We start from the raw sequence: 20,889 nt of genomic DNA, 5'->3' as shown, positions 1-20,889 counted from the left end.
ATATATGATAAAAAAATATTTTTATATGGTTTCTAGTATTGGCATGTTTAAATGCTATGACGCCAGGGATAAGAATTGTCAATCTCTCTTAGTAAAGTACCCTCATTACATTGCCGTCTGCCGTCCCAATACTGTCTCACGTTATGTGTAGAAGGAGGCCGTTTTACACAAAGGCCTTCGTACAATCAACTAAGTTATGTCATTTAAAATGCAAATTCAGGGACGTGAAACAAATTGGATAGGAAATCTGTTTTACCTTTAATACTTTACTATTTAAATTACAAGCATTAATTGCTTATTCATTACAGGCAGTTATATAAAATCAAATATTTTACATAGAAATACTAATATATTTATTAAAACAAAGTACGGTTACATTAAAAATAACATTCTTTACCATCGCTTGAAAAGAAATTTTTCATTACAATAATAAACGTTCGACTCAAAGTACTCGGTTTTATATTGAATGAAATGTCTAATTAATTTAAATATCTTTGATATATTTTAATGTAAAGATAATACGCAAAGGATATTTTTACCAACTTATCGAAACCGTAAAAAAAAGTTTTATTTTAATTTGGACAGTACCGTTTGAGGGTTTATGACAAAAAACCCAACATTTGCCCGACTGTAAAACAAATTTTATCACCAGTCGTAATATCGAAGCTTATTCGAAACGATTAAGAATAAATCTACATAAACCATTTTATGACAAGAAAATTAAAATATATGAATATTATTTTTAATTGGAATATTGTTTGGATATTGACTTCATATTTCTGGATATAAATAGATGGTTTTAAGATTATATGACCTAAGCTTAGGCCCGTTATCATTATTCAAACATAGGCCAATAACAAAGTACGTAACTTACTTCATCAGTCTTCATCAATCGTTCAATGCTTTTCGACATAGTTGTCTTGCCTAATTAAGTCTGCTATAGTCTAATCTTAGTAGCTTTATCATACATCTTAATTCATTCGAATCTTATTATTGTACCTTACATTCTATAGAGTTTCTAAATGTTATCATATTCAAATGCTAAATTTTATTAGTGTTAGTAATTCAAAAGAAAGTTAAAGTTTGTTAATATTATTCAAATCTTATTTCAATTCATATAATTAATTACTAAACCCAAAACTTCTTCGTCAATGTTAGAAATTCATTGAAACTTTATTATAATAATTAATAACGTACGTAAAGATTCAGCGATTTTAAATAGACTCGATGTAATAAACAAATATGTAGACCGTTTATTTGTTGAGACATATGTATGTTTGCAATAGTGTTATTTCATATTTTAAATAACAATAAATATAAATATTATATTTAACATTTGAACAATTCAAATGTTAGTAAGCTACTCATTATTTTTCTATATGAGCAGTAAAAAATATATATATACGTTTATAGTAAACGTACTCAATTTTTCAGATAAGACACAAAACCGTTGGAGCGAGTTTTTCTCATATTACATTTCACTAAAATCTGCATTTTTGAAAAATCTTCAATCTGCAGTTTCTGCAAACATCAGAGACGCACTGCATAGTCGAATTAATTGGTTACAACAGCAAAATAATGTTTATTTATGTCTCATTGGAATTCGAAAGATCTCGAAGGTTTTAACAACATAAGACAGTCACTACACATAGTTACTATATAAAAACGTAATACTAGTTGAAAAAAAAATTATAATTTCAAAAAATATACGAATAATTGCAACGCATCTGGAATCGAATCTGTAATTAAAACACAAAGAAAGGTACGCCGGAGAAAATGAAAAATAAATATGAAAATAAAAGTATACTCAAAATCACAAAAACTTAAATACGATATTTGTCTTAAAATTAATAATTCTATATGTATATCGTGCAGTATACTATTGGATACCTTAACAAACTTTATGAACGTTAAACAAGTTTTTGTTTACTTGGAGAGTTGTGAGCCTTTGAAGGTTGTTTGTTTGACCAGAGGATCGCTCATTGAGTTTTCAATGTTTGTGAATTTTGAAGGTTCGAGTCCAATGCTATACATGTTTTCCTTTATGTTTTATTTTATTTGTAACGACAAATATACTTTAGTTTCAGAGAAAGTTTTTAATCCCTCTTAATAGAGATGGCTTACCATTTCTCCATATGTATATTATTTTAGCATTACGAGTAAGATCAAATACTTCCTGCATGAAATATTCGATTATCACTAATAGGTAATAAATTACCTATATCTGAAGGGCGTGAGAGCAATGGAGTGAAAATGCAAACCTATGTTGGTTAATGACCTGTAAAAGTTGGGTAAATACAGTCTTAGCTCACAGCTACACTTAAAATCATATTACATTTATAGAGAAAATTAAATAAATGTATATTATTTGTGGTTATTAAATTTATTTCAATTAGAAATCACTCTCAAAGTCAAAGTTTTTATGACAGAAACCTGACATATATTCAATCTGCTTTCAACCCGCCCCTTTCTCGGTAAGTTCTCAAATGTTTCATTTTTTTTTTTCACCATTCATCGGAAACCTAATGAGCCTGGCTTTCAATGAGCAAAAACTTTGATGGCATACGGAGAAAAAAATACTGGCGTTTCTAGGAAATTTGTTTTTGAAAAATAAACTATTCGGCCGCGAATGTTACTTATAAAATACTAGGTAACTTCGCAGTACGAAGGATACAAGTATCAAGATTTAGTAAAGAAATATTCGTCATTAGTGTTTTACGTCAAGTTATACAAGTATATTATAGAATACTACGGAATCATCTGTGTCGATGAGGATTAATATCATGTTATTTTTGTGGTCATGATCTCTACAATAATTATTATTAACACTGATTTCAGCATCCATATATTTTGGTTTACTTCTTATGTTATTTGAAGGAAACTTTGCTGGCTTCTGTATAGTTAAATATAGTCAGGGTGAAATAAAAAAAAAAAATAACGTTACGAACATAAAGTCTAGAAACAACCTCAAGTAGGTTTAATCTAAATCATCCAGGGACCTACTTAAATACAAACAAAAAAATAATTGAAATCATTCCGAACGTTACATATATTTAGGAGTTAAGTTACATACATATAAAGATTAATAAAGCTGTTATATAAATACATATGTATTAAATAAATTATTTTGTCTTGTACTTTTGTACTTAATCAGTAATAAATTAGGGTAATATTGAATCGATTTGAAGAATATAACTATTATTATTATAAATATGCACTATCAAGAATTTCTGCGACATTTTTATCAAACTAATTTTTTTGTCATACTAATTTAATAAGTATTTTATAAATAAACATTTTTATTAATAACGGCGCAACGCAGCGTTAGATCGGCGCAACATTTTATATGCGCAATATACTGCAGCGACAGATCAGGAATCGGATTTTTCACTTTAGTTGGGAGTTTTGTAAGCGCGTAATGGGATTTACCACCCACTCCTCAGATATTCTACCGCCAAACGGCAATACTTAGTATTGTTATATTCCACAAGGCACAAAGGACATAACATCTTCGTTCCCACGGTCGGTGGTTATAAGGAATGGTTAATATTGCTTACATCGCTAATGCCTAAGTGCGGTGGTGACCACTTGCCACCAGCTAGTCCATTTGCTCGTCTGCATACCTATATTTTAAAAAACTGTCAAACTATATGAGCGATTTAAGTGACGTCATTGTGAACTGTCGCGATACTAAAAATGTCGAATTAGCGGCAGCAAAGCGGCGACGCACGTCAGTATATTCCCTGGGGACTATGCCAGGCCGCGCCGCACCGCTGCTCTGCCGCATTGTTGCGACGTGGTTTCATAACAATCATTACAAATATAATTTGTCAGTCGTGCCGCTCCCATGCCGCGCGATCTGCAATAGTGCGGTTTGACCTTTACTCCTAATTATGAAAACATAATCCTGTCCTAACCGAACCCTTCGTAACAGGCTGTGTATTACATTTGACGTATAACATTATAGAGTTGTTACTTATGGAGATCTACCAGGCTATTGGCTACAACAGCAATCCAATCTTTATTTATGACTCGTTGGAATTCGAAAGATCTCAAAAATGTCAGTAAGCGAGACAGGTCCTCGATAGCCCTTAACCCTTATCAGGGACTTTATGGAAAGCAGACGTTTCTGGAACCACTTAGAGAAATCGTGGATAACGGAGAATGGCGCCGATTTAAAAGGATCTTATACCCGTTACCATTTTTAATGCTATTAGTATCGGCTTCGAAATTTAAAAATGGTATTAGGATTCTTTCCTTTTTACGAAAGAATTTGCATTTGAGTTTACAATTTGTCTTTTTGAGGTATAAATATTACGGAATATTTAAACGAAAATATGTAAGTGTTAAATAAAGTACGAACTCATATAGGTTTTATTACAAAGCGCAGCTACTTTTATAATTATATATTATATAATAATACCTTTTTAAATCACGTTTGTTGTATTTGTTTTATGTATACCGTTTAGTAGTTTTTTAATTAGGCATTACACAAAACAAGTCTCCTAAGTTTTAATTATGCTTTTATTTGATGATTGTTTAGACTATTATTGAACTTCAGTAAATAAATATAGAAAGTTAAAAAGAGTATATAAGCGTGAATACCAAATAAACCAGCCTTTAAAATACGACGGAAAAAAGACCAGAGAAAACTCCGCAACGTCACTCTTGTTTGAACGGTTTTTATGATAGGAATTTTAACTTGGTCGGTTGTAAAGTTATTGTGTGTTAGAACTATGTCGACTTTACTCTCAGAGAATTTAATAACAAGTTCTAGCCAAAGGTTTTGTTAGGTTGATGTAACAAAGTTCTAAAACAGAATATTTTTAACTCACGTTATACTGAGGATCTGAATTATTTATATAACGTATATATATTTTAATAGTTGTTTTAAATTTATTACTATACTAATAATAAAAAAATTAATAACATGTTTTATAAATGATTATTGGGACAAATGTGACACTTTCTTTAAAAAAATATTTGAAATTAATTCTCGTGGTGAATTTATTTTGATTCACACCTCGTAATATATACGTAATAATTTCAAGCAGCGTCATTCACGAAATGTGTTAATAAAAGTTCAATTATGATCAGTACATGCGAAACGAATACTAAACCTCATTATATCATATATAGTTTTTAACTATATAAAATATGTCGGCGTATCTGTTTTAGCGTCTCTTTTAGTCGCAAGCTGACTCACATTACTCAAATAAATAACATAAAACGAATGTTATTTATATCGTTATTTTATAAAAAAGGCTGAGTGTATTGGAATTTATATAATTTATTTTCAATAACTATATAATTACAGAATATTTCTTAATTAATATTCCTTAATAGAACCGTAAATGCGATAAAGCCGGTTTTAAGTGTTTTATATGAAACATATTCACTATTTTAGTTATATATGTGTACGTATAGTTAAATAATTATATGTTAAAATATATTTCAAAATAAATTAATATCATTGAAATTAATTTCGATAAGTTATTTGTATGTGTGCGAGAATGCATGCGTGCGGGCGTGCGTGCGTGTGTGTGTTTGGGTGTATGTATATTGATATAACACTAAAAGGTAAAATTATGTTTAAGAGTATTCTGGATAAATATAAATTTAAAATAAATCTTCTGCTTCATATAAGAGGGTAACTGATATAAGTAACATAGAAATACATATTGTTCTGTGATGTCTGTCCATGAAAAGTGGTCATGTACGTGATGCCTGTACAATGTCAATGCCCTGTCAGCCACGAAACGGTGGTTTGTTCCTTTAATTAAACGTACTAACTCATCCTTGACACTGAATACGACACCGCAATGTCGCCGAGACGCTGGCTACGTCACAATGGTACGAAATCTATTCAATTAATCATTAATTAAATTGTAAGATAATTTAAATTGAAACGTCAAAGTATAATTATTTTCTAGATTTCTTCTTAAATTGTTACTCGTTAAGATAAAAAACGTTCGGACAATTCTCTTTGAGGAAAAATAAATATTTTATTCCAACTTCTGTCTATCTTTCCGACTGTATATATTGTATAGTCGTAAAGTTAAACTCTCTGGTATTTTTCCTCGGTATCAGTTTTAAAGGATCTCAGTCGCAGTAAAACCTTATTACAATGCGACCATTACCAAAAGGGACCGTAGTTTTATTTCAATAGGTGTCTATGAAATAGTGTAAAGTTATACACTCCTGACAAATCAATATACCTACACGTATCATTATATAAATGTTTTAAAATATTTGATTGTAAAAATTAATAAATTTATTATATCATGAATGAGGAATTCCAAGATAAAAATATCTTTAGTGTAAAAAATAACCCATGACTGGGGGGGGCGGTCAAACTCTTTATAGTTGTCCAATATAAATTACATATCAAGGGAAAGTTGAGATAAAAAAAAAATATGAAAATCTTAACTATAATCCTAACTTATGTAATAATAACATTAAACATTGCTAAAAACATTAAAGCAAAAATATACATGAAACATTAAAGTCCCATAGTGCTAATTGTGATTTACGGCATTACCTGTGGTACAGGTGTGGTCGAATGTAGGTTGTCGCTGGAGTATATCAGGATATTATGTTCTCGAAACACGCAACGTTGAATTCAGAACCACAAACTTTGTGGTCGGTACATTGAGATTGGTCACATTCAAAATTAAAACCCTCTTATGTCGTCATTATCGGCTTTAAATGTAAATGTTTCAAATAGCATAATTAGAGAGCGATGGGAATTATCGGTGTAAGTCCTATTGTGGTATTATTGAAAATTCAACGAACAAAAAGATAAACAAATAGAATGTATTAATTAATCTCACTATATTATTTGTATTACAAATAACTGTTCGCTTATGTATTCATTATTTTATTACGAGGTCGCAGATCGTTAGTACCCGGGTTGAATCCCAGGCCGGGCTATTAAAATGTAACTTTTTAACATTAGGCCTACAGAAACGGAGCAGTAGTTTTGTCCTACGTAAAACTTGTTAGTTTTGTGTGTTTATAAATATTATTCCATAAACTTGGTTAAGTTTTGGTCGTACATAATAAAACATTTATATCGATAAGTACTAATTATAATTAGCACACTGCAATTATACACGTAAATACATATTAACATTCTAAACTTAAATAAAAATTTAAAATTTGTATTTATGGCTAAGCCATTGCTCACTAGTTCCATTTAGCTAGGTTAGTGTATTTGCGGCGACGTCTTATAAACAATGATACTTTTGGCTCATTTACAAATCTCATAACATCTGTCAGAGTCGTTTGAGTAACCGCTTCAAAACGATTTAAAATAGCACTATTCAACATTCTACTTAGATGTGATTTTCAGTAAAAATATAAAATAATTTTGTTACAATTAAAAATCAAAAGCACATTAACAAAATATTCGCCCATTGGAGGAACCAAATAGCCGTAAATGTTAGCTTTTAAAAAAACACTACAAATTCGATTAATAAAATAAAGATCTCAAAAGCATACCTATGTATTAAATTAAAGTCCATACTCATTATTTATAAAAGTCACTTACATAAATAAAAATATATCTAAAGATTTTATAGGAGAATAAGCAAGAAACTCAGTTACACTTTTTATTAATAATAATATACAATTAATTAAATGTATATATAGGTTTAATATTGAAATCCTGAATAACATTCAACAAATATGTACCCCCAGCATTTTTTATCATTGATATAATCTTGTAGAGAATATGCATTATCTATCAATTTATTTAACCTTAAATCTACAAAGAGTATAAACGAATGTCCTTTGTCTTATCTCCGCTTACTTCTCAAAACCACTTAATAGATTTTGATACAATTTTCATTACTAGATAGGGAATAATAGAGGAAAGTTCGTAAGTATACGTAATTTGTACAAAATGGCTAAACTATGACGATTATTTATTTAAAAAACTGATTTCGTACGCTTATATGGTAGACGCTGGCAACACAGGAGAAACATCAAAACGATGTACTAAAATTTGGTAAGTCTTAAAAAGGCCTACCAATTTTACTCTACTACTTTTATTTCATTACAGTTATGTACATTGACATTCATAACAACAATTTTATATCTATCATTAAAAAAATCTACACTTTTTTTGCAAAGCCACTATTTCCAATTAATTAGTAATCCTTTGTCAGATAAATATTTGTAACCTTGGATATTTAATATATTAATTAACCAAGATGAAAAACATATTTATCATAAAGGAAATAAGAAGAGTAAAAGAGCATTTTATTCTACAGATTTTAAACATTTTAATATTTATTAGTGAACTACATCCGTGCAAAGCGCTGGTGTGACGCTAGTTTATTAATATATAAATGTAATAGCCCAGTGGTTAGAATGTGTGCATCTTAACCGATGATTTCGGGTTCAAACCCAGGCAAGCATCACTGAATTTCATGTACTTAATTTGTGTTTATTCATCTCGTGTTCGACGGTGAAGGAAAAGATGGTGAAGAAACCTGCATGTGTCTAATTTCAACGAAATTCTGCCACATGTGTATTCCACCAACCTGCATAGGAGAAGCGTGGTAGAATATGCTCCAAACCTTCTCCTCAAAGGGACAGCAGGCCTTAGCCCAGTAGTGGGAAATTTACAAGCTGCTAATGTAAAAATGTAAATGTAATATAAGTCAAATCAATACTACGCTAGTATAATATGGAATAGCGTTCGTAACAAATAGTTCATACTAATGATATTTGATCAGCATATTTTATCGATTTTTCAAACAATTTTACTCCTTTTCCGGAGCATTTCATTGTCGAACATGTTGAAGCCAAGAGAAAAATACGTGCCAAATTACATGTTTTATGGATCTTCGTGAAAAAGATTTGGTGATATACGTAGGAGATATGGATTTATTTTTATCTCGTTTATTTTCGTCTTGCTTATATAATGAAAATATGAAAAGAAAATTAAATTAAATTAAGTCAGACTTTGAGGAGTAATGATTCGATTATGCTATCTTTATACCATTATTTTTAATTAATTAATAATTTAATTATAACTTACACGCAGTATTCGCGATACTATTCAGCAACTTTATAAGCAATATTAATTATAAAAACTGAACTAGAGTTTATTATGAAATAAAGCGTCGCGTCTATATCGCGGCGATGAAATTAGAAGCAAAAATACCTTCAATATAATACGAACCTTACGCAGCCACACTTCAGGCTTCTGAAGTATTAACTACTCTTAACATTTTAAAGCTTATTAATGTTGTCTCTACAACAATAGTCGTTCTCACATCAACCAGAACACATAAATAAAATATGTTTGGGAATAGAACAATAGTTAAGTATATAGAATCGACCTAGATTGGTCGGAACAAAGCCTTATCAACCATTTTAAAAAATCTAAGTAAAATATATTAACTCGGAACATATTCAAATAAAAAAAAAACTCGCATATTATTTGCAAATATATATATTCAAACAATATGAATATATGAAGTGCTTCATAATATATTTCGTATACATTTTGGATGAAGAATTTATTAAAGGTAATAAATGTGTAACTGCTGTTTATCATAGTATTAATGCTTTCTGAAGCACTATTAAACAGCCATTAGTGTCGCTATTCAGCGGCTATCGGACGCTTAATGTCCTACAAGAAACGTACAAGTATAAAATATAAAACATTAAAAATAAAATGAGCAAATCAATATGATATGATATTATATTTGCAAATGATAGCTTGGTTAAAAAGGTAATTGCAAAATATAAATAGTAAATTTTATAACACCAATGACAGTATTCAATTTGTAAAGATATCAGTTACATTGATAACAAATAAAATATAAATATTTTCTCATTTTATAAGTCTACTTAAATAATCTAACATTAGGAAGGAATGTACATCAAACAGCTATCCGAACTTATCCCAAAATTCCTTAGTAAAAATATAGCTTACTTAAAACCATGAATACATAAATAAGTAAGAACGGTATAGGAATAAATCTAGTTATACACATCACTGTAATCTCGGCTATATTCATAGACGATGCTTTGATCTTGATCAAATGTTAAAGGGTGAGCCTAATGAAGAGTATTAGGTATTATATTGCTGTATATATTATGGCAAAGACATAATTACATAAATATACAGAAAATATAATATAACTCTATATATTAATAAATATTATGTAGATGTGAAACGGTAACGTAAGTTGTATGATGTTTTGTTTTCTTCATTCGATTATCAAAATTCTGATGACAGAAAGAAATAAATTGATGTGTACTTTAGCCAATAGGTTTAAAATTAAGGCCGTATATATTATTAATGCTTTCTGAAGCATAATAAGGTATACGTGAAATTTATTTCAAGGCGAACGGACAAATGGGCGACCAAAAGCCATGACATTACAGGACATTAGCCTTAGCTCTGTAAGCAATATAGCAACGTGTACAACCTGAAAATTTCCCACTGTTTGGCTAAGGCCACCTCTCCCTTTTTGAGGGGAAGGTTAAGAGCATATTCCACCACGCTGCTCCAATGCGGTTTAGTGGATTCACAGGTGGCGAAATTATAAATACAAATTAAGCACATGGAAATTCAGTCTTGCTTGCCTGGGTTTGAACCCGCAATCATCGGTTAAGATGTACGCGTTCTAACCGCTGGGTCATTTCGGCTCCAAGCAATATCAACTATTCCTTATATCGCGTATGCGCTACCAAATTTAGCATCTAAGATGTTATGTCTCCAGTGTCTCTAGTTACACTGGCTGAGTCACTCTTCAAACCGAATAACAACCAACCAAGTATTACTGTTTAGCGGTAAGCTGTCTGATGAGTGGGTTGTAGTGGGTCCTACCCAGACAGACTGACTGTCTGGGTAGATCCTATAACTTAGCGGTAGGCCACTGAGTAGTTTTTAAGTACGTAATAATTAAATAATGTAAAATTTCGTAAATAATATTTTAATATCAAAATATATACATAAAGCATTTGTACATAATTTATTATAATTTCATTAGACTAAGTCGCATATACAAACCCGAGACGCGTATCTAATATTTATCCCCAAACATTCGGGATCTTATCTTGCTTCGGTAAATGCCTTAAATTTAAGTATTAAGCCCGTAATCTCCAATATATCTTTTAACGCAGAGCTTCAGATAATCCCGTAATAAGTTTGATATATTGTTTGAAAATAAACTCGCACGCATATTGGATTTCATATAAATCTCGATAAATACGAGTGGAATTTTATACATAAATATTTGATAATCATACCAGCTTCTTAATAATATTAAACAATAAATTCCTTGAATATTTGTCATAAACTAACATCTTGACATTCCCTCTTAGACGACGTTGTTTAAGAATTTGACTAACTACCTTTATCTTAAAAGACGCTATCAAAATTCTTTACCATATCTCTATAAAATACTTTACTACGCTAAAAGAAAAAATAGAATCTCAATTTAATATTAGATAAATAGAGAAAAAAAATTGCCAATCACATTTGCTTTTTATATTTTGTTACTAATTGTAATTCAATATACATAACATTATGTTGAACTCGACTGTGCTATAATTAAAAGTGAACAAAGATTTTAAATTTAACACATAATAATAAGAACAAATTTTAATTAAACTTTATATTCTTTTGACTGTCGTTTATATATAAAACTTAAACAATTTTAACAAAAAGGGTGAAAGTTTACAATTATTTTCTATTAAAATTTTAATTAAAGTAACAAAGATAGCTACAACTTCAATGTTTTCCCTTGGGGAGAGCGCGTTATTTTAGTCACTTCGAATTATTTGCGATAAGGATGCTAAGATTACATCCTTAATGAAATCTTGAATACAATTCGAACCCACCCTATTTAAAATTATTACAGTAAAAATAAATGATGCAACCACAACCACAACGTAGATAATATATTTTTTCGGTTTTTGACAATCATATTATTATTTATTTTTTATGGTAAATATTGTTGAACGATTCTCAAGACAAAAACTATAATTGGAACTGTTGTTAACCGAGATTGAATGTATTCTTATAAAACTACGCATAAAAAAAAATAGAAAACTTTAAAATATTTCTTAAAGGAAGAAGCGGTTGAGATGCAATCTTTATAACAAATATATAATAAGGATTTCGATCTATTTAAATTCACAAAATGCTATTAGATGCTATATGTTATCTTTTAAGCTCACCGTGACGAATTCGGACCTCATAGGCTGTATAAGTAACTAGATGAATAAAAAAGACAAATAAGTTTTCATTAAAATATACATTTCTTTGATACAACATACAATTTTCAATCTAATTATACGAATGACATATCAAATTGTGTAAATAGCCTAGAACGCTATCATCCTGCTTGCATCCGCAACCCCTCTTGAACTTGTAATCATTACTCAGGTGGTATAAAACATTTACAGCCCAATAACGACGTATCTAAGCCTCTGAAATTGCTTGTTACAATACCTAATTAATTCCATTACACGGTTATTAGAGAGAGTGCTACGAGATTAACATTACACTACAGTGGAATATTTATAATATACTAGTGGGTCGCAGGCGAAACTTCGCGTTTATTCAACTGATTTTTACAAATTCGAAACCTAGGACAGGTTTTGTTTTGATTTAATTTCATAAGTTACGACGTCTGTTCGCACGTTTTACATTAGTTTTTTTTTTATACAGCCATAGCGCCGCTTCCTACCCTGCCAGTAACTTTTACCAGCTCTCTAAAATTAATTCTTTAAGTCGTAACAATTTGGTAAATTGCAATCAAGATTCCTTCTTAAATTTCTGTACTTCTAAAGATAGAGCTTTTCTAAATAAGACCATAATCGATCTTTTATGTGTAGATATCGTTTCATAATCACAGAAAACAAGAAGTTTTTAAGTTTACTTCACCATACTGCTCCGATGCGGATTGGTGGATACATATGGAACAAAATTTCATCCGACACGTGCAGGTTTCATCACGAAGTTTTTCTTCGCCGCCAAAATTATATAATATAATAACATAGTTATCGTTGTTTTTACGTAATGTTACGAATAATAAGTAGAAATTTTGAAAAAAAAAGAAATTTAAGTTAAATAATAAATATTCTTTTAAATACAAGATTTAATGAATGATATTATAGTGACGTCAGTACTTTTGCTCCATGTTTAAATTATATATTTAAGATTGTTTTAAATAAATCCTTTAAATATTAGAATTACTAGCAAGTATTTTTTATCAAACAAACAATAAAACGAAATATTGTTAAGAAATAATATTACAGTGTAATTTGTCTCATTATCTTCATAGCGAGATTCACATCTGGGGTAAATTTAATCTGTTATATATTGCTGGAAAACTTTGTGGTATAATTTAAAATTACGAACGTGTCACCCCGTAATGTTATCTATTACACGGTCGCCTCTATAAAGTACTCGTCAACAAATTGATATTTAGTACAATGGATGTAAAAACGCGAAACAATATATGTCAATGTGTTTACGACCAAAATCTCTTAACGTAAACAAATGGTAAATTATTCTCTCACACATTCACAGAGAACTTAAATAAATAAAGCTCGTTTCTTTTATAGTAACGTTTCATGATAAAATTTAAATGAAAACGTTTGTAAACGTTACTGATGCAACGTTTGAGTGAAATGATACTGACGTAAACATGTTTCGTTTCTGGAACGTGTACAGAGCTGGAGTGCGCGATTTATTTTGTACTTTTCGTTTCTTTGTTTAATCAAATAATTATGAAGTACTTATTAAAATATTTACAAATTATATAATTTAATGTTTATCATTAATTCATAATTGTAACTAAATATAATGTTATAGATTTCTCTAGAATAAGTTTTCACGTAAAGCAATACGTATAACTTAAAAACAAAGGTAATCATAATTAAAATCGAATATATATTTTTTTGCTAACTGTACTCTTATGTTAATCATCTCACTAAGACACCTTTTAGGCACGAGCGTAATTCAATACAAATGAATGGCAATAATTTAAAGTGGAGGGGCGCGCCTTCGTGAGCGTACAGATCTATAAAGTATGTCAAACCAAAATTTCATCAACATATCGCTCGTATTGTATATGAGAGTGATATTTATATCTGCTAAATATGAGGGAGTGTATGAAACATCAAATATTTACATAAACATAATTAAACCCACGAATATGCATGAGTCTTATGGATCGAGGACGAAAGATTTACGCTGAGGACATACACGACAATCACGTACTATACATATGTTATAATAAAATGTAACAAGAATATGTACGCCAAAAAAAAAATTTAAAACGTCAAATTAGATATAATTTATCTGAATTGAAGCACATATTTCGAAATTGTTTCCTACCTGTCCGTCTCTCCGTCAGTCTGTCTGTGCACGTATCATGTATATATTCGTTTTGATTTAAATCAAACTCGGGATACAGCAACAGCTTTTTGTATGTCAGTCTACGTCAATCATCTTCACACCCGAAACCCAAGCGAAGTCGCGCTCAAATCTTTGATAATCAGTCTACATAGCCACGTCTTAAAATGACTCGATGAGTACGTTTAGAATACGTTATTGCGTATATTATTCCTTACTAATACTGCAAAAAAATTTGGAATTCACAATGAGTAATATTTTAGGTTATCGTACACTGACATTATAATACTAACATTACAATAAGTTTTTAACAAAAACTGTTTACAAAGATAGGAACAAAAAGGCTTATGAGACTTAATTAATATTAGGATTTTTTGTTCATATACTGCCATTCGAATTTAGTTTCTACTAATTAAAAAATAAAGTACGTTTAAGTTTTAATATACCTATAAAAGTAAACGCAATGGTGGTAGAACAAAATTATATAACTATAAAAAAATGTTAACGATCAATACAGCTAAAAAACGTACTGGGTTTTCATAATGATATTGTCATAAATTTATTAATTCTTAAAACAACGCTAACTTTTTGAACATTAGACATACATACATATCATATAATACGAACCGTAAGACCTTAATATGTGTCATTTCCCAAGTGGCTTAATAACTCTGGCTCACTCAACGTTACACCGAAACACAATTACTCGAAGCATTGTCTAGGTATTAAATATAATGTGACTAAAAACCTAGGGTTGTTTTCTAGTGACATTACACATTGTTTAGAAAACAAAGTATATATATATATATATATATATATTAAGGATACCTTAAAATACTTTCCATTAAAATAATAATCATATTCGACATTAAAATCATTAAGTCCCACTGCGAGCGTCGACATAGTCTACTTTAAAGTTTTAGAGCTCGTCCTAATCTTGACTGCGGATTGGACGAATATTAAATATGTAGGTGTGTGATAGAATTTAATTATTTGATAAAATATAATACTCAAATTAGTACGTGAAAACTCATTGGTGTTTAATGAATTAGATCCCGCGAACTTACAGTTAACATTTACACGTTTTACGGCCTTCTCAATTCTTCGATTTAAGGCACAAAATGAATAAAATAATTGTGGCTAATATAAATTGCGCGACTAAATTATAATAGCAAAGCAACTACGAATATAAACTGGACTTTGTATACTCAAACAAATTGAATATGCGAGTTTTTCTGTATATTTTGTAGTTCAAAGCGTTTGGTTTTTAGTACAATCAAAATTGTTTTGTTGGTGTTCGTTCACCAAAGCTTTTCTTTTTTCATGTAAACCTGTTCAACAAATCGATTGATATCTTGTTAACAAGTCTCCTTTGTACGTTACGCTATTAGCATAGGTTTCCAATAGCGATTTAAATTTAAAATTGTTTATTGTAATCATAATGAAATTATATATATATATATATTGGTTTTCCAATGTTTATATTTTTATCCTAACGTTTATACCACTTATAAATACATTTTCCTACAGGATAAGAAGGACGTGTTTCCTTTGAAGAAACAATAAATATTTTTATTTACTTCTATTATTGGTGGTTTTTTGAATAAGTCCGTTTGGGAAGGTACCATTATTTTGTATGAGACCGATAACGATACAAGAGACATACCAACTTCGATCGCGTGATTGACATAAAAATAATTACTTACAAAAGAAAAAGAAAATACTCCTAACGCTATATTTGGTCATCTAACTTCGCGCAGAAACAATATTTTTTATTTCAAATCGCTATAAATAACGATATGTTTAAAACAAAAAGTTGAATGTCAAAGCCTCCAAAATTCAAATCACATTACTGGTACAGCAAGACAAAATTAGGTATTAAAATTTAAATTTGAAACTCCGTCACATTGTGTTCGTAATGTTGTTGTATTTATTAAGGTTATTTCAGCTTCACTTGCTTGAATACATCAGAGCAGATTTACGCAAGAAAGCAAAGTGAGACACGAAGGATCTTAGTATGTTGACGCGAAACGAGATGTCATTTGGATAAATCACATGCATTATGGCGTAAGTCGATATATTGGAGCTAATCTTGAGTAACAGTGCCTATCACATAAATAAACTTGGTTTAAGACTCTTATTTTTTTGTTCTTATTCTCATTGAAAGAACTAAACCACAACTGATTTATTTTTTATAAACCACTTACTGTGTCTCGTGGTTTCACTAACGTTTAATATGATATATACAAACATACACCTGTTTCATGGATATTTATTTGGTGCCATATACGGTTACATAACTTTAAACAAACAATCGATTATTTACGAAAACATGTGTTTTTTTTTTCAAAACTGATTCATAGTTATTTTTTAATAATTAAAGTCATACAGACAATAATATTGCTAATATTATTATACGATACAATAAAACAATAACTATAACATTATAGGAGACAAAAGAACAATGACAAATGATACATCAATTTAGCAATGATCATCTAAAATTATTTTTCATAGACTCATCGAAATTGAGTTTATTTATTAATATAAATATGATCAAAAGAAATTAATCATATAAACAGAATAAATGGAATGTACAATTGTTTGAAAAATTGTTTTACCCAGTACGTATTATATATCGTGTCGTTAATTGAAAGCATTTTTAAATAGTATATTATTTTGTACAAATTCTTCATACTAAAATTCTGAATGAAGTCTGCATTTTAATTATAATATTGCATAGTGCAGTGCTAGTGTATTTATATGTAAAATCAATTTCCTCTAAACAGAAATTCCTTAGAGTATAATAACTTTAATTTCGCGTTATAAAATTGAAAATTCACGAAATTTCAGACCTTTGATCAAACAATATTTTGATTAAAATAACATCATGTTTATTTTGAACATTAATAATCATTATTTAACATCCAATGATGTATAAAGGCTAGCGTTAAAATAAGGCTTATCGGGATTATGTAAACATGAAGATATGATAAATATTGACCAACGCTCTTACCTCCAAAACTGGCAATCCCATTTGAAAAATAATGTCTGCTTTCGATAGCCTTTTACTAATGAATAGGTTATAAAACTTGAACATTAACAAATGTGGAAAACCTTATGGAATTATTATTATAATTATTATAAGAGTGGGCGTGATTCGAGCTAAGAGCTAAGTTACTTCATGAGTGACTACTATAACTTTTCATACTAGAAAAATGTACGAGAGCCAAAGCGTATACCTACAAAAACAATAATTTAGAATTTATTATGAAAAATTTGATCAATATTACACTCATAATAGGTATGTAACGATTCTGTTTGTCAAAGAAAAAAAGAAAGCGAGCATAAAGAATTTGTAATAATTTACCGAGAAGAATTTGCTTTAATATCTCAAGAAACGCCTTAGATTTCATTATTGCCTAACACAAAGCCTTTTATATAGGCAAGTATGCCTTTAGAGATACACATAATACATCTTAAATGTATTACTATGTAATCTATCTACAAATCTTTTCAATCATATATATGTTATGAAATCTCTTTATAATAAATATAAAAGTATATAATTTTATCGATAATATGCACAGTTTTTGGGGTTGGAATTTCGGGAACGATAGGGAAATCTTGAAGTGGGTGAGCAAAAGAGTTTGCTTCGTATTTTCAGTCTAACATTTCGTTCGATATAAAACTGGAACATTCGCAAACTGACCCAGTGTGAAATTTTAGCGGAATTGCAACCGACATGTACGCTTTTTGCTTTATATTTTGCACATGAACAAAACAAGTCGTGTGGCAGTCTAATTAAAACTTGAATTTTTAAAGTCTATGCTAACGCATTTCGTGTTCTATACTTGTTTTGAAATCCAACATAAATTGAACTGAAATAAAATAATAAATATTTGTGAGGTTTGTTCTTTCAACTACTAGAATTCGTTCTATATTAAAAAAAAAAAAAACGAAGTGTGTTTAATAAAATAATCATGGTTATAATTAGTTCTCAAGACATGTGACGAAAGATACATACGTATGAGATGTTCTCCTAAGGAAACAAAAGAAAAATCACAAGTGCAGTTTTTACATTTTTTAACTTAAAACAATAAAATTAAAATTATGAAATTATTTGTACTGGCGATCAATGTACTTACCTCATATTAGTTTTAGGAGAATATGCACAAAAATTATATAAAAACACACAAATCAACTAAACAAATATCTATCCTGAATGGATGTTTTCCCGCAACTGTCCAAAACAAATTTAATCACAGTGAACTCTCATCTAAAATGAACGCAGTTCATAATGTGATTTAAACGTTTTATTGCATTTAAATAGTTAATATCGGTGTCAAAAAATATTATATTCCAATTAAATTATCGACATCACATATCATAATCGTTATACTCATTAAACTAAATAGTTCTTTCTAGAATAACAACATTTTAAGGCAATCTTATATTATTTCGCAGAAATTGTAAAAAATCAAGTCTGTTGATATCCATTACTGGTCAACGAACTCATATCCTCTCCCACCACGCTGCGCCAATGCGGGTCGGTAGACACATTTTTTTATAAAGTTTGTAGGTTTAAAGGTTCTAACCTAACCTAACCAAATGACCTGATAGTCTTAGGTCACCACCGCCTATGAACAATGACTCGGTGTGCTTAAGCATTCCTTGCACCACCAATTCTATCAACCTTGGGAGCGAAGGTATAATTTCCATTGTACCTATAGTAACACTGATTCCCTTCAAACCGAAACACAACGACACTTGCCCAGACGGGCTTGCACAAAGCCCTACCATCAAGTAATATATTGAAAAACTCAACCAACACATAGTTTCTCCAATTAAGCACATGAAAACATCGGTGTTAGCCTTTGAACCCTTGATCTTATTATTATAATAATATATTACAAAATCGTTGATATTTCCCAAGTTCATTAGTTGAACAAGCAATAGGTATGAAGGAAGATGTATGAATGAAACTTCGTATAAAGTTGCCTTCAGTCGCTTCGTTTCAATTAAACTTTACACTGCATAGTCATATGGACGATTTACTGTATCTGAGTTTTAATGGCTGAAACTTACACTATATTAATTAGTTCTGGAAATACTTCGTGTGCAATTTATTTAATGCTATTTTAGTTTAAGAGGATTATTTTGTTGCCAAATGCGATATATTTGATTTAACTATTTTATATGACGTATTTAGTCGTCGACCTTACAGCACTATGCGTATCATTTATCTTTACTATTGCCACTAATATTGCATCAGCATCACTTGTTTTGAATATATTTAAAGAAATATGTTCATTTGTCTTATAAAAAACAGTACGACTAAAACATATATTTTAAACTGACATTACGCCATAGGCGACTGAAGCTAAATGCCATTAATAGAAATTGTTGCACGAATTAATATAACCAATAAAATATAATTTGAGGAATAAAAAGTCATTTAATTTAAAACGCAAAATACCGGATCTCATAATATACTCATTTTATTCACGTAATGGAAGCCGGGTTATGTGGGATACCTAACCACTAAAACCATACACTAACAAAGACACAGTTGCAGCCCTATAAAGTCGATTAAAACAAGAAATCAAATATAAATGTCCCAAAGAATGAGACAGATTCCAACATAGATAATACAAAAAAATAAAGTAATGGATACTAGGATCAAGACTCTTAGCCCGATTGACGAAACTAAATAAGCCAAAGTAAATATATTCACTTTCGCAGATGAGCGCACAAAAGCGTATAAATGGTTAACTTGAGTAGCGGCGATTTTAATAAACGTTCCGTTTTTTGGTATTGAATTTACAGACTTGGATATATTCTACATCACAGCGTAAAATACATTAGTTAATAATACATCATTAAATTATATTAATAGATAGAAGTGTTCCGCGGTTTCATTCGGGTTTAATTTGGATTATACATATTCGTTTCATTATTGCAATATATTCCAATGAGTGCTTGCCTACAACTTTCCAGATCAGTGAACGTTTTTAATTAATGCTCAACTCCTAAAATCGTAGCATAAAGCTATATAACCTATTAAGAAAACGTATATTCTAATAGTCAGGGCGATCGGTTTCGGTTAAAAGATGCAACAGCACCATCTAGCGGAGATTTATACCAATTGAGTAGAATAAAAAATATACATATATATGTATGTGTATCAACCTACACGGTGATATCGAAGTCTGATAATTTCAAAGAGATATACCAACATCCAATTTCATATAGTTAATTTTCAAATTAACAAAAAAATAAGAATTTTGTTAATTTTCCAATCTCCAAACAAAGGCCCTCAATCACACTAAAAAAAATCATCAAATCTTATCTAGCGGTTACGGAGAAATTCAGTTACATACACATGTACAATATACAGTACCATATATAAAGTTAACCAAATTCAATAAACGGGCTATCAATCTATTACTTGGATAAGCGCGTTCAAGCACACAAGCTCTTCATCTTGTCCACGT

The 20,889-nt window shown here is 29.9% G+C and overlaps 1 protein-coding gene across 5 annotated transcripts in view; it reads right to left on the bottom strand.

Moving 5' to 3' along the window:
- Nucleotides 1-20,889, bottom strand: part of LOC125068642 (apoptosis-stimulating of p53 protein 1) — a 237,704-nt gene that overhangs the window by 83,597 nt on the left and 133,218 nt on the right. The gene's annotated exons all lie outside the window — the stretch shown is intronic.

This window comes from Vanessa atalanta, chromosome 14, assembly GCF_905147765.1.
Source record: "Vanessa atalanta chromosome 14, ilVanAtal1.2, whole genome shotgun sequence".
Classification (NCBI taxonomy): domain Eukaryota; kingdom Metazoa; phylum Arthropoda; class Insecta; order Lepidoptera; family Nymphalidae; genus Vanessa; species Vanessa atalanta.
Note: the sequence above shows the minus strand (reverse complement) of the source record. Positions and strands in the feature narration are given on the sequence as shown.